Genomic DNA, 11,763 nt, shown 5'->3' with positions numbered 1-11,763 from the left:
GGTCAAAAAGATTTTGAGTGTGTATGGTGAGGTTCACAAATAATTCCAGGATTTGTGGTTGTAAATCAGCCTTCATAAAACAAACCTGCAGGAGAAATTCAACTTTTTATATTTTGTAGAAAAGATCTGTATTTGTAGAAAAATATGTGCATGTGCAGAAAAAAGAGATGTGTGAATCAATCATATCAGTGGTGAAGTTAAACAAAGACACTGTGTGGATCAATTCAGTGATATTTTTATGCTGTCGTACACTGTTATAAATAGGTTTCTGTTCAGCAGTGGCTTCTTCCAAATTGAAAACAAGCACAGGGACAGATATTTTCTACAGTCGTCCTTACAGTACATTACCATTTACATCCCCATGACAATGGGTATCTACCATTGTATGCTAAATCAAACATCAGGAATTTGATGACTTTCAGTATTTTTTTTATTATTTAAAAAAAAAATCTTTTCATAAAAAGATGTGGGTCAGTTTCCTGGAGCCATGTTTGTAGAAGCAGAAATGAGAGAATAATTCATGAAGTAGATTCATGCATTTAACCTCACATTGAATGTTCCTTTGTCATAACAACACACTAGAATACTATTTTGCAACATAGCATGTATTTTATTGAATTTGTGAACTTTCCAGCCCCAGCAGATGACTTCATAGTGATATGGATAATCAATAACAAGGCAGCCTCCTCCAACACAGCCTCCTGTTATAGAGACCCATCATCAGACTGCGAGACAGTACATTTCTACCTAATATCAGCTGCACAATGAATCGCTTGGCTTCTTTAGGGGAGATTTATACTTTGGGCTTTCACAGGGCAATCATTCAGAGAGCAATGTTTTGACTATCACACAGAGGAGGGAATAATCTCAGAGAGAAACAATGGTAAATTGAACTGTCAAAGCCAAAATATGGGATGCAACTTATCATCCAGATCGCAATGGCAGGGAACTGTCTGTTTACTGAAAGTAGCACAGAGTCACCTGGAAAACACTGTAGTCTGGTGTCACAGGGTTGTTTGTTCGTCTGCCTTTTTTTTTTTTTTCTCTTTGCCTAGGGGGTATCTTTGCTCAAATTTGTCTCACAAGGAAACTGAAAAAAATGTGTCTTTTACTCATCCTATTATTTATGTTCAGAAGTATTCAATATATTCGATATTTCAAAAAAGTTTTTTGTGTCACAATGTATATGCAATTTGAGCTGTAGTGGCCTCACATGGTATTCAATGGTCCTCCTTGACAAAATAGATTATTTTTTAGGTCCTATGAAATCATTCTCAGCATCATTTATGTGTATAACTAGTCCTTATAACCAAATAAATGAAAGAGGGGCCAAAATATACATGCACTTCATTACAAACATTTTTTTGTTTTAGCTTTGGTTAACAGAAGGAGGGTAAGAGCATTAGACAGCATAGCCTCTCACAGCAGGGGGGAAGAAGTCACTTGCCCAGTCTAGGATGAAACAAACACTGGACGCAATTGTCCCATGTGACAAAAGCATATCATAGTGGTGTCAGTAACATGTCTTGTACTGGGAGCAAGAGCTTGTAACAACTTGATTCTAAAGTTTGAACCTCACCTGTAAACAAAAGCAGGTAGGTCTTTAAATATTTGATGAAGAGAACCATAGATTCATAGTGATATTTTCCATAGTGTGAGACTGTGGAATAAATATATTCATACAATATGGAGATGCTGTAGTTTAAAATGTTCAAACAATGCTTTAACACTATCAATGTGAAGGAGCCACAGTGATGATGTCATGACCAAGACCTCCATCTATTGTATATTATAGATATATACTGAAATGAGAATGCTAACCAACTAGCTGCATCCCGCAGCGTGTAGTAATATCACTTTATGACACTAGATGTTGTGTGGGTCAGTGTAGCATCTAGTCTGCCTTCAGCCCCACAGAGAAGAAGAGCTTCCTCCAGAGTTTGGAGTTACAGCTCCCGACCAAAAAAAAAGAAGCTCCCGACTAGCATCACAGAAATACAGAGATTGCTGAAGCTCCTAGAAAGTGATCTTTATCTCCATCCCGAAGGACCGATTTTGACAAGAAACCATGTTCAACGGCAAAGAAAAGAAGCAGAACACAGGTGAACCCTTGTGGAAGGAGGAAGTAAAATGGCTTTGCTTAGTCAGAAGTCGCTTGATCATCCGTGTGTTATCCCTGCCTTAGATCAAGACACTAATATTGAAAGTTACTAAATGTATGGAGCAGTTTTATCGTTTTATCGATTCTGATCTGATCAACAAGATGGCAGAGGCTAGAAATAGGCATAATGGCAGGGTGCACGATTTCTCCATTGGCATTCACAATGGCGATGGAGGTAATCATTAGAGCTTCTAAGTGGGTTGTAGATGCAGAGAGGCGGCAGGATGGGATGCGCCTTACACGCGCCTACATGGATGACATGACGTTGAAAACTACAATGGTGCGATGTATGAAAAGAGTACTTGAAAGACTTAATAAAAACTTAAAGTGGGCTAGTATGAAAATCAAGCCTAGTAAGTCTAGAAGTATCTCAATAAGTAGAGGGAAGTTAAGTGATAGGAGGTTTGTAATAGACGAAGAGGAAATTCCAATAATTAGGGAAAAATCGGTAAAGAGTCTAGGTAGGTGGTACAAGGCAGACTTGAATGATGGAGAACAGGTAGTGCAGTTTCGGAAGGATGTTGCTGAGGGACTGGATATAATAAATAAATCAGGGCTTCCAGGAAAGTTGAAGTTGTGGTGTCTGCAGTTCGGGTTATTTCCCAGGCTGATGTGGCCACTGTCTGTATATGAGATCCCATTATCTGTTGCAGAGAAAATGGAAAGATTAGTTAGCTTTTACATTAGGAAGTGGCTAGGTGTCCCTAGATGTTTAAGTACGGTGGCACTGTATGGGAAAGGCATACTTCAGCTCCCAGTAACTAGTCTAGTGGAGGAGTTTAAATGTACCAAGGTTAGGACAGAGCTCCTGTTATCTGGGAGTAAAGATGTGGTAGTCAGTAAGGTGGTTCCAAACCCAATCAAGGGGAGAAAGTGGAATCCAAGAATGGCAGTGCAGGAGGCGGAAGCAACACTCAGGCATACAGAGATTGTGGGTAATGTCCAAATAGGCCGGGGAGGCTTGGGGCTTGGCCCAGGCAAACCGGTGTGGAGTAGAGCAGGTCCCAAGGAAAAGAGAAAGCTAGTTGTGGAACAGGTTTGTAGACAGGAGGAAATATTAAGGGGTGCAAAGGCAGTGGCCCAGGCTAAGCAGGGACAGTGGGTGAATTGGGAAGGTGTAGACAAGAAAAAGCTTAGCTGGAAAGAGCTGTGGAGTATGGAGGAAAGTAGTATTAGATTTTTGATAGGGGCAACTTATGATGTATTGCCAACTCCCCAGAACCTAAAACTCTGGGTAAATGGAGACCCGTTATGTTCATTGTGTTCAGGTACTGCAACTTTAAAGCACATTTTGTCAGGCTGTAAGGTTAGTCTGTCGCAAGGCCGGTATACGTGGCGACATAACCAGGTTTTAAAAAGCTTAGCTGCAGGAATTGAAGATTTACGGAGGCAGGCAAATTTAGGAGGGTCTAAAATAAAGAGAGTTGCAATCAAGTTTGTTCAAGAGGGAGAGAAAGTTGGTAAGACAGCAAGGAGGCAAGGCAGCTTAGAGGATGCTTGTGATTGGGAAATGCAGGTAGATTTAGGAGGAAAGCTTGTTGTTCCCCAGGAAATAGCCAGTACAAAGCTAAGGTCTGACATAGTCTTGTGGTCTAGGAGTAGAATGAAAGTATATTTCATAGAGCTGACTGTTCCGTGGGAGGCCTTAGTTGAAGAAGCATAATGAAAGGAAAAAGCGCAGGTATGTAGAGTTAGGGGCAGAAGCAGAGCAGCGAGGATGAAAGTTAGGATTTGTCCAGTGGAAGTAGGATGTAGGGATTTGTAGCAAGGTCTTGTTGTTTCTTTGGTGAGGGAGTTAGGAGGAAGTGGACAGAGTGTGAGAAATAGGAAAGGACATCTCAGATGAGCAGCAAGATCCAGTCAGTGGATTTGATGAGAAGAAATAATGGTAAGCTGGGGCCCAGCAGGGGAACACTTAGGATAGACAGACTCTTTAGGAGAAGCAACGGAAGAAATCCAGAAGAGGAAGTGTTTTTAAGTGGGGGTGGTGGCCTGCGTGAGCCTTCTTTGAGACCATGCGGCTAGTCCAGTGAGTGCCTGTATTGTTTGTTGCATTGTTTGAATTGGTTTGTAGTGTGCTTATTGCTTTTGTCTTTGGCTGTTTAGGTGAGTTTGTTTATTTTAGGTGAGTTGTTGGAGAGTAGGGGGGGGGGGGTAGACTCTACCTCCCTCATTCAAAATGGCCGCCACTTTCTCCAACTGGTTAGGGGAGTTTGTTTGCTGAATCTGCTAGTGTGTTTTGTCCGAGTTGATGATGTTGTTTGTGGTAGCATAGGCATTCAGTCGGAGAAAATAGTCGTGGTGTGAGGAGCAGTGATGGCTGGCATTAGGGGAGTGACTCTGGGACGCCAGTGATCACTGTCTAGCCTCCTGGAGGTGTCGTGGGACCAACTAGATGAAACACTGGTGAAAGGAGGTTCCCACCTGATGACCCCAAAGACATGTTAGTTATCACTGCTCATTAGTCTGTATAGCCAAATTAATACTTATCATAGGATTTAGGATTTAGTTAAGCTTAGGGAGCTATTCACTGAGTCTGGTCCATTTTCTGTAGCACAAGTTTCTTGTGTTTACCTTAAATTAAAAAAATGCATTCTTTGCCAGTGACGTTTATTGTCACGTGACTGAATCAGACATTCCTACTAGCTCCAGTGGATGAAGTCACAGCCATACAGAGTGTCTGATTCAGAGGCTTGCCCTGCCTTGGCTTTAAACCCAGACTGAATGGGAGCAGTGCTGTTTTACTCTGATATCAAAGTGAAGAGAAGTTGTTTACAGTTTATTGAAGTGACAGAATCAAGACAGACAGATATGACAGTCAGATATTTAGTGCAGCAGAGGATTTGCAGCAGATTTTTCAAGCACCAGACAAAGAACGCCCATAAATACTGCTCCAGAGAATGAGCACATCTCATGAACAGATAAAGATAAAAACTTCAAATCACCTCTAGAACAATTGAAACAAATAAATAAAATTTTCTGTGTTTTTTTTTTGTTTGTTTGTTGTATGGGCTATTAACCTCTATTATACTGTACTGAAGTCTTTATCAAAAAAATAATTGATAGATTAATTGATAAACAAATAATCATTAGGTGCAGCCTTAGTTGTCCAGCTACTTGCATCAGTAACTGTTCTTTTACAAAGAAGACAAAGAGACTGTTTGATTCAGAACCAGCGGGTTCAGGATCTACTGCCTAATACTGTATTTATTTTAGCATATTCATATATATCCTTACTATTTATTATACACACACAACAGACTTAACATGTTTAAATATAAAGAACTTGTATGATCTAAAGAAAGTATCCCATCAAATGTTTCTGTATCAGGACCAGAATTCTAGTCCAGTCATCCCCGGTGATGGACCAGCACCTGCCTTTTCTTCTGCATCTGGCCCTCAATCAGCAACCACATTATGTATATTTAATTTTTTGACTGTTGAAGTATTTTATCTTTTTATTGTTATTTCCTATAATTGCGTTAATTGGATACTGCACAAAACATCCAAACACCCATGTGTCATGCAATATCCCCTTGCCTTCATATTTTTATAGGTAAATAAAAACATACTGTTTGTATTAGGTGGAGCAAGTAACATGATCTTACACATTACACTTTTATGGGCCACTGAACAGAGAAAACTCTCTGCAGCTTTATCAGAATCATATACTGTATATCTGAAACGATAAAACTGACTTCTGGGAAGACACTGTGTGTCTCAGGGTGAGCACTAGCAAATAGAAGCAATGCACTGCAGAACAGAGAGGTTCAGGAGATCCTTTGTTCCCACTGCCATCAGGCTATACAACACCTCAGCCAAAGGAAGTGGACTAATCTAATTATTATTGTTTATTTATCAACTGTGATTATTATTATTATTATTATTATTATTATTATTATTATTATTATTATTGTTATTATTATTATTATCAACAATTAGCTAATGGTCACATGAATTTCCCCTAGGTTATAAATAAAATATCTATCTATCTATCTATCTATCTATCTATCTATCTATCTATCTATCTATCTATCTATGTGTTTCATCACTATGCGTGACACCGCTCATATAATATAAAATATTTACTGGTGCAGCTTTACCAATATAAAACCTTAAAGAGTGACTCAATACGTGTTTTAAACCACTAACACATTCCTATACAATATGGATGATTATATTAATCATATATAATGTAGTCAGAAATCCAGATAGAAAATCTAAGACCAATTTCTGGGATAAAAACAGTTTGAGTTACAGCCTCTTTTTTCGTTTGGAAATTTTCATCTATATAGATGTTCTATACTGTCTGATCTAAGTGAGAAAAACGTCAGTAACAACTTGCTCAGTCAACAGAAAGTTGAATAGCTGCTTCGGATAACTGTCATATGTTGCAGGAGGTACAGACAGACTGAAGGACGGTGCTACAATTCTCTTTAAAGGGCAGTTTTAATGTTTTCAGTCATTCGACTCAATTTAAGTCTATAGCACTCTTTACATCAGTGGGGTACTGGCTCACCAACTTTTATCAGACACAAGCTCTTGATCTCCAAATGCTGAAAACAAGAGTTACGTATTGATTGTTCTCCATCGTGTCAAAACTATCTCTCCACGCTACATATTCTATATGTAACCCGCCTCAAAATATGACATGAATAAATAAATAAACAGTTCATAAAATGCTAATAAATATGTTAGATAAGGTAAAATGTTACACTAAATTCATTACAAGTTAAAAGTATTGCAATTAAAATGCTTAAATGAGTTCATTTGGTTTAAATATGTACATTTGATCCATTTAAAGTCAGTGAAAGCAGCCAGATAGTTATGGAAATAAATAAAAGTCTGGCTGTGAGAAATCGTAATGGCACTCCCCCTTTAAGAGACTAACTGCCAGTGCAGATTATAATGCGGTACACAGCATGAGAGCAGCAGAGGAGGGAAGCAGAAAAATTAACTGGCGAAATACCTAAAGAAAAGTTGATTTAAGACCCTAAAAGAAATAATACCTACCTGGTTGCTGATCCATGAAGATTGTATAAAACCACAATGGTTTTTGGTGAGTTTTAAGATATTTTATTGCAACATTTTGTAAAGTTTGTATGTGGATGCTAGCAAAGAGCCTATGCTGAGCTGTGTGGAGGAAGCCATTAACATTGTATAGCAGTTAATGTTTTCTGTTTATATAGGAGGCATAGTAGATGTAAAAGGTAGATGTAAATTTGCATATTTGATTTGTGTAATTAATTAGAATAATTTATTCTTTTCATGGCCTGTTGTTCAGGTCAGGTTTTTTGATCCTGTTGAAATTGGTTGGGGATTTTCTTTGCCGTGCTGTGTGGGGAGACGACACACACACGACCCAGGACACAAGATGGCGAGCCATGCCCCTGAACCACGTTTCTAGAAACAAGAACTTATCTTCTTCGCGCCAGTGAGGACATCTGCTGCCATGGTCAAACTATTGGTAAACTCGCTGCCAGAGTGGTAGGAGTGTCGGACTCTTTCTTTCTTTTTTTCTCTTTTTGACTGAACTGAGTCGGAACCTTAACTCTTGAACTGAGATTTGGAGTGTTACATGTATCATACTGTGTTGTTCATGATTGTCATTTTTATGAATAAGGTATAATTGTGTTTCATTTCATTTTGATTTGAAGATAGTGAATTTATTTTCTTACCTGTTAAAGGAGGAAAGAGTTAAGTCAAAGGAAATAAGTATTTCAAAAGTAGGTACAAATCCTTAACCTAAACCAAGATAACTACTCATAGACTGTTCCAATCTAAAATAACTCAGGTTCTCTATTTTAAGTTAGACTCCAACTTGAACAGCCTATTTAAATAGATGGTTTTCTGAACTAAACTGTCTCTGAACTTAAAGGCAAGACCCTAAAAAAGGAAAAGAGTGAACTTTTTGCCTTTTATTTTATATTTTAGTTTACCTGCAGGATTACTGAACAGCTGTTATATTTTCATATTACTTCCATCTAACTTTCCATGTTGAACTTCAGTAAAGTGCCAGCTTTTGTATTTAAAGTATATGGTCTCCGGTCCAATTTTTTATGCTATTACCCCACTCCTTCAGAGCCTAGAACTGGTCCAGTAGCATCATAGAGTTGTATCAGCGATGCAAGTGCTACACATATGTTCGGAGACTGACCCCCCACGAAGGCAGCGGACGTGGATACTTTTTAAGACACATCACCTGTGGTGGCCATGTGTAAAGGGTTAAAATGTGTTTAAAAAGTTCATTAGCGGACTAGAGCACAGTTAATTATTAAGAGCGAAAAGATAACAAGTTAAATAAGTTAAATGTTAAAAACAGACACCAACATATGTATTTGTTTTTATTTCATAGTGTTATAGAGGCAGCGTTGCAGAATAAATCCTGCAGTCAAGCTATAAAGAGCTAAACTTTTGCCTCTTTGTTTTATACATACAGGTAATAACATGCTGGCAGCCCAGTGAGGGATAGAAGAGTGTCATAAGTATTTCTGATGATGTGTAGTGTTTGGAACTAAGTGGTTTTTTTGATGTAATGTGTATAAGTGAAGATGTTTGGGTACTCTGCTATGCTAAGCGAGCGACCTCTTGTTGATTATTTTTCTGTGTTAAAGGAAGAGAATAAATATTGCAGTCAAGCTATAAAGAAGCTAAAGTTTTGCCTCTTTGTTTTATACATACAGATAGTGGCATGATTTACAAATACACCTTCCTTGACACACTTGGCCAGGGAGGGCAACACACGCACTGATTAGTAACATGTGGTTATTTAAGCACCATGCATTTGTTGCCTCTTTGATTCCTTGATTTCCAGAGTCAAGCAGGCATGTGTATCTTGACATTTCATCAGTGAATGTAGTGTTTGTGTGTACATCAGCGTGGTCCACTTACCTTGTAAGTAGGAGAGCTGGTCTGTGGTCACCTCTCTGGACTGCTGTATTCCTTGCAAACACAGGCTGGAGAAAGCGTGGCGCCTTGTTCCACCGGGTTTTTCCGGTCTGCTGCTTGTTAGCCATTGTCCCACGTGAAATCCGACCTAGTCAGCAGAAGTGGCGCAATGTTCATCTAATCGCTTTTACATCGTGACTGAAGTGTGGCCTGTGTGTTGCAGCAACCTCTAATGCTCACAGTCATTGTTCCTCGTGGAATCTGTCCTTGGACGACGCAAGCAAACATACTTTAGCCGCAGAGTATGGAATGTATTAGGGGTGAATAGTGCAACTGGTGGAGTAGATTTTCAAGCAAATCTTGAGTTGCATAAACATTCACATACATTCAAACTCTCTTTTTGTTGAAAAAACAAAACAAACAAACAAAAAAACAACATAAAAGAAATGGCAAACCCAGTAGCCCACATCTGTTTGGGCTGTGGGTTAAAAATGCCAATGGAGGATGGTCATGATCAGTGTGTCCATAGCTTAGGGCCGGACATGGGCAGCCAGGAGCCAGCATCCTGTATGAACTGATTTATTCTGCCAACTATAGTGAAGGAGGCTAGGGCTCTAGCATTCCCTCACAAGCTTCCAGCCACTTTCATTGGGCAGCTGCAGCAGGCGAAACAGCCAAGAGTGGTGGTTTGGAATTACCAAGTGGGGGTTGAACCTCAATCGGTCCTTACCCTATGTGCAGTCATCGGGAAAGGGTTGACAATACGCTCCACTGTGGCAGCCCCATTTACTGTACAGCATCCCTCCTATGCCCAGGTGGGGCAGGAGGAGCTTGACCTAGTGCGTCCCATATCTGATGCATCAGATGAAGAGGAGATTGACATCCTGGGGTTTGAGTCAGAGGTCAAAGACCTCCCCCCCGGTCAGCTGTGTGTGGAGGCAAGCCAGGTAGAGGAGGAGCAGGAGCAACCACCTCCCCTCTATTGCCAACTCATTAGGTGGGCCACTCAAGCATTGGAAATTGAAATGCCAGCTGAGACAGGCCACACAGCCTCCCGTTTTGATGATGAAGTGAGTCAGTCATGTTCTTTTTCTGTACCGCTGCTTCCAGATTTAGAGGAACTGGTACTGAAGCAGTTTGATAAACTATCTGAAGTCCATCGCTGGTCAGGTCTATGTAGACGACTAGCATGTGTCATGGTTGAGAGAGGATTGGCTGTGGACCACCACCTCCCGCACAACAAATTTCTGGAGCTGAAAAATCAGGAGTTACACAAAAAAGTGTGAAAGACTTAGATTTTTTGATTTTTTTCTCTCAATTATACTACCGCTGGTGTTCAGGGACACTCTTTGGATGCTCTTTGAGCTGATTCATCACCACAGTTGGTGTTGATTCATATTTGTTGTCCCACAGTTGGTGTTGATTCATATTTGTTGTTGGCCACGCCCAACAGTGTTCAATTGAGGCAGGTAAGAGTGCCATTTTACCTTTCAAACTATATGTTATGCAGTGGGGGATTATATGTCAGTGTAATATAGTTGCATATTTTTTGCTTGGACGAACTTGCTAGTTAGCTGCTTAGGTTAATGCTTGCACCTTATTTGTTGAATGTGCTGAAAATAACTTGATAGCTTCATGCATTTTGCTCCATGATTTGGTGCATGAAATTAACTTTATACTCCTCATTACTTTTCTGTGTGAATTATAGAGTGGTTAACGTTAGCTTACAGTGTTTCTAGTTTCATTCAACATACTTACTGAGCGTGCATCGTTTCCTTTAGCGGTATACTCTGCACAGCTCGGACGTAACGGATACAACATGGGACATGCAGTGAAGAAATGTCAACAAGGTACCGCTTCGTACATTTTCCTACAATTATGGTTGAAATAACAGCCTAGCCAACAATGCAACCTTGTTATGAGACAATTTTTCAAGTAAATGACGGAGACACTTGCCTCAGATGCTAAACCTAGCTTAGCTAATAAGCAAACAGTTGAGCTAGGTAATGAAGGCAGGCTAACACACCACATAAACATGTTTATGGATTACTATTATGCTGTTAAACATGCCAAACATTTGATAACAGCTATCATAATAGCTACCAACAGCGGTCAAGATGTTGATAAAGGTAAAACACAGAGTGACAAAGTAATATGTGAAACTGAAAGAAGTCAGCTTCTCAGATTTTATCAGTGCAGGTATGTTCAGTATATTTTGTACCATCTCATGAAAGGAGAAGTAATAAAACTTCTTTTAAATTAAATGATGATTGTTATGCTTCAGTGCAGAAGTTCCTCATACCAGAAAATACAGAGCTGAAAGTCACAGATGAGCAGGGCATAGAGGTGGATGAGGATGTTTTTCCGGAACTTGCAACAAACCAAAGATGTGTGTTTTGTCATCTACACTGTTGATGCTAAGGTGAGAATAAATTTCAGTTTTACTTTGTTTTGCAGAGATGGTTTGAGAGATTTGTATCTTAACTCTGAAAGAAAGTGTTAGTACTTGTCTGATATTCTGAGCTAGCACATAACAAAACTGCAGTGTCTCCACAAAAAATTGTATGTATTGTGCATTTCAGACTTCCCACTAGCAGAATCATCCAGAAACACAGCTGGCTGCTCAGACCTGACAGAATTTGTGACACTCACACCTTGTGGTAGGCACGGTTATAATAAATGTGTTGTATCACTAAATAGAACTGTTAATATTG

Source organism: Seriola dumerili, unplaced genomic scaffold (assembly GCF_002260705.1).
Source record: "Seriola dumerili isolate Sdu_G_001 unplaced genomic scaffold, Sdu_1.0 BDQW01000432.1, whole genome shotgun sequence".
Taxonomy (NCBI): domain Eukaryota; kingdom Metazoa; phylum Chordata; class Actinopteri; order Carangiformes; family Carangidae; genus Seriola; species Seriola dumerili.
This window is presented reverse-complemented; position numbering follows the sequence as displayed.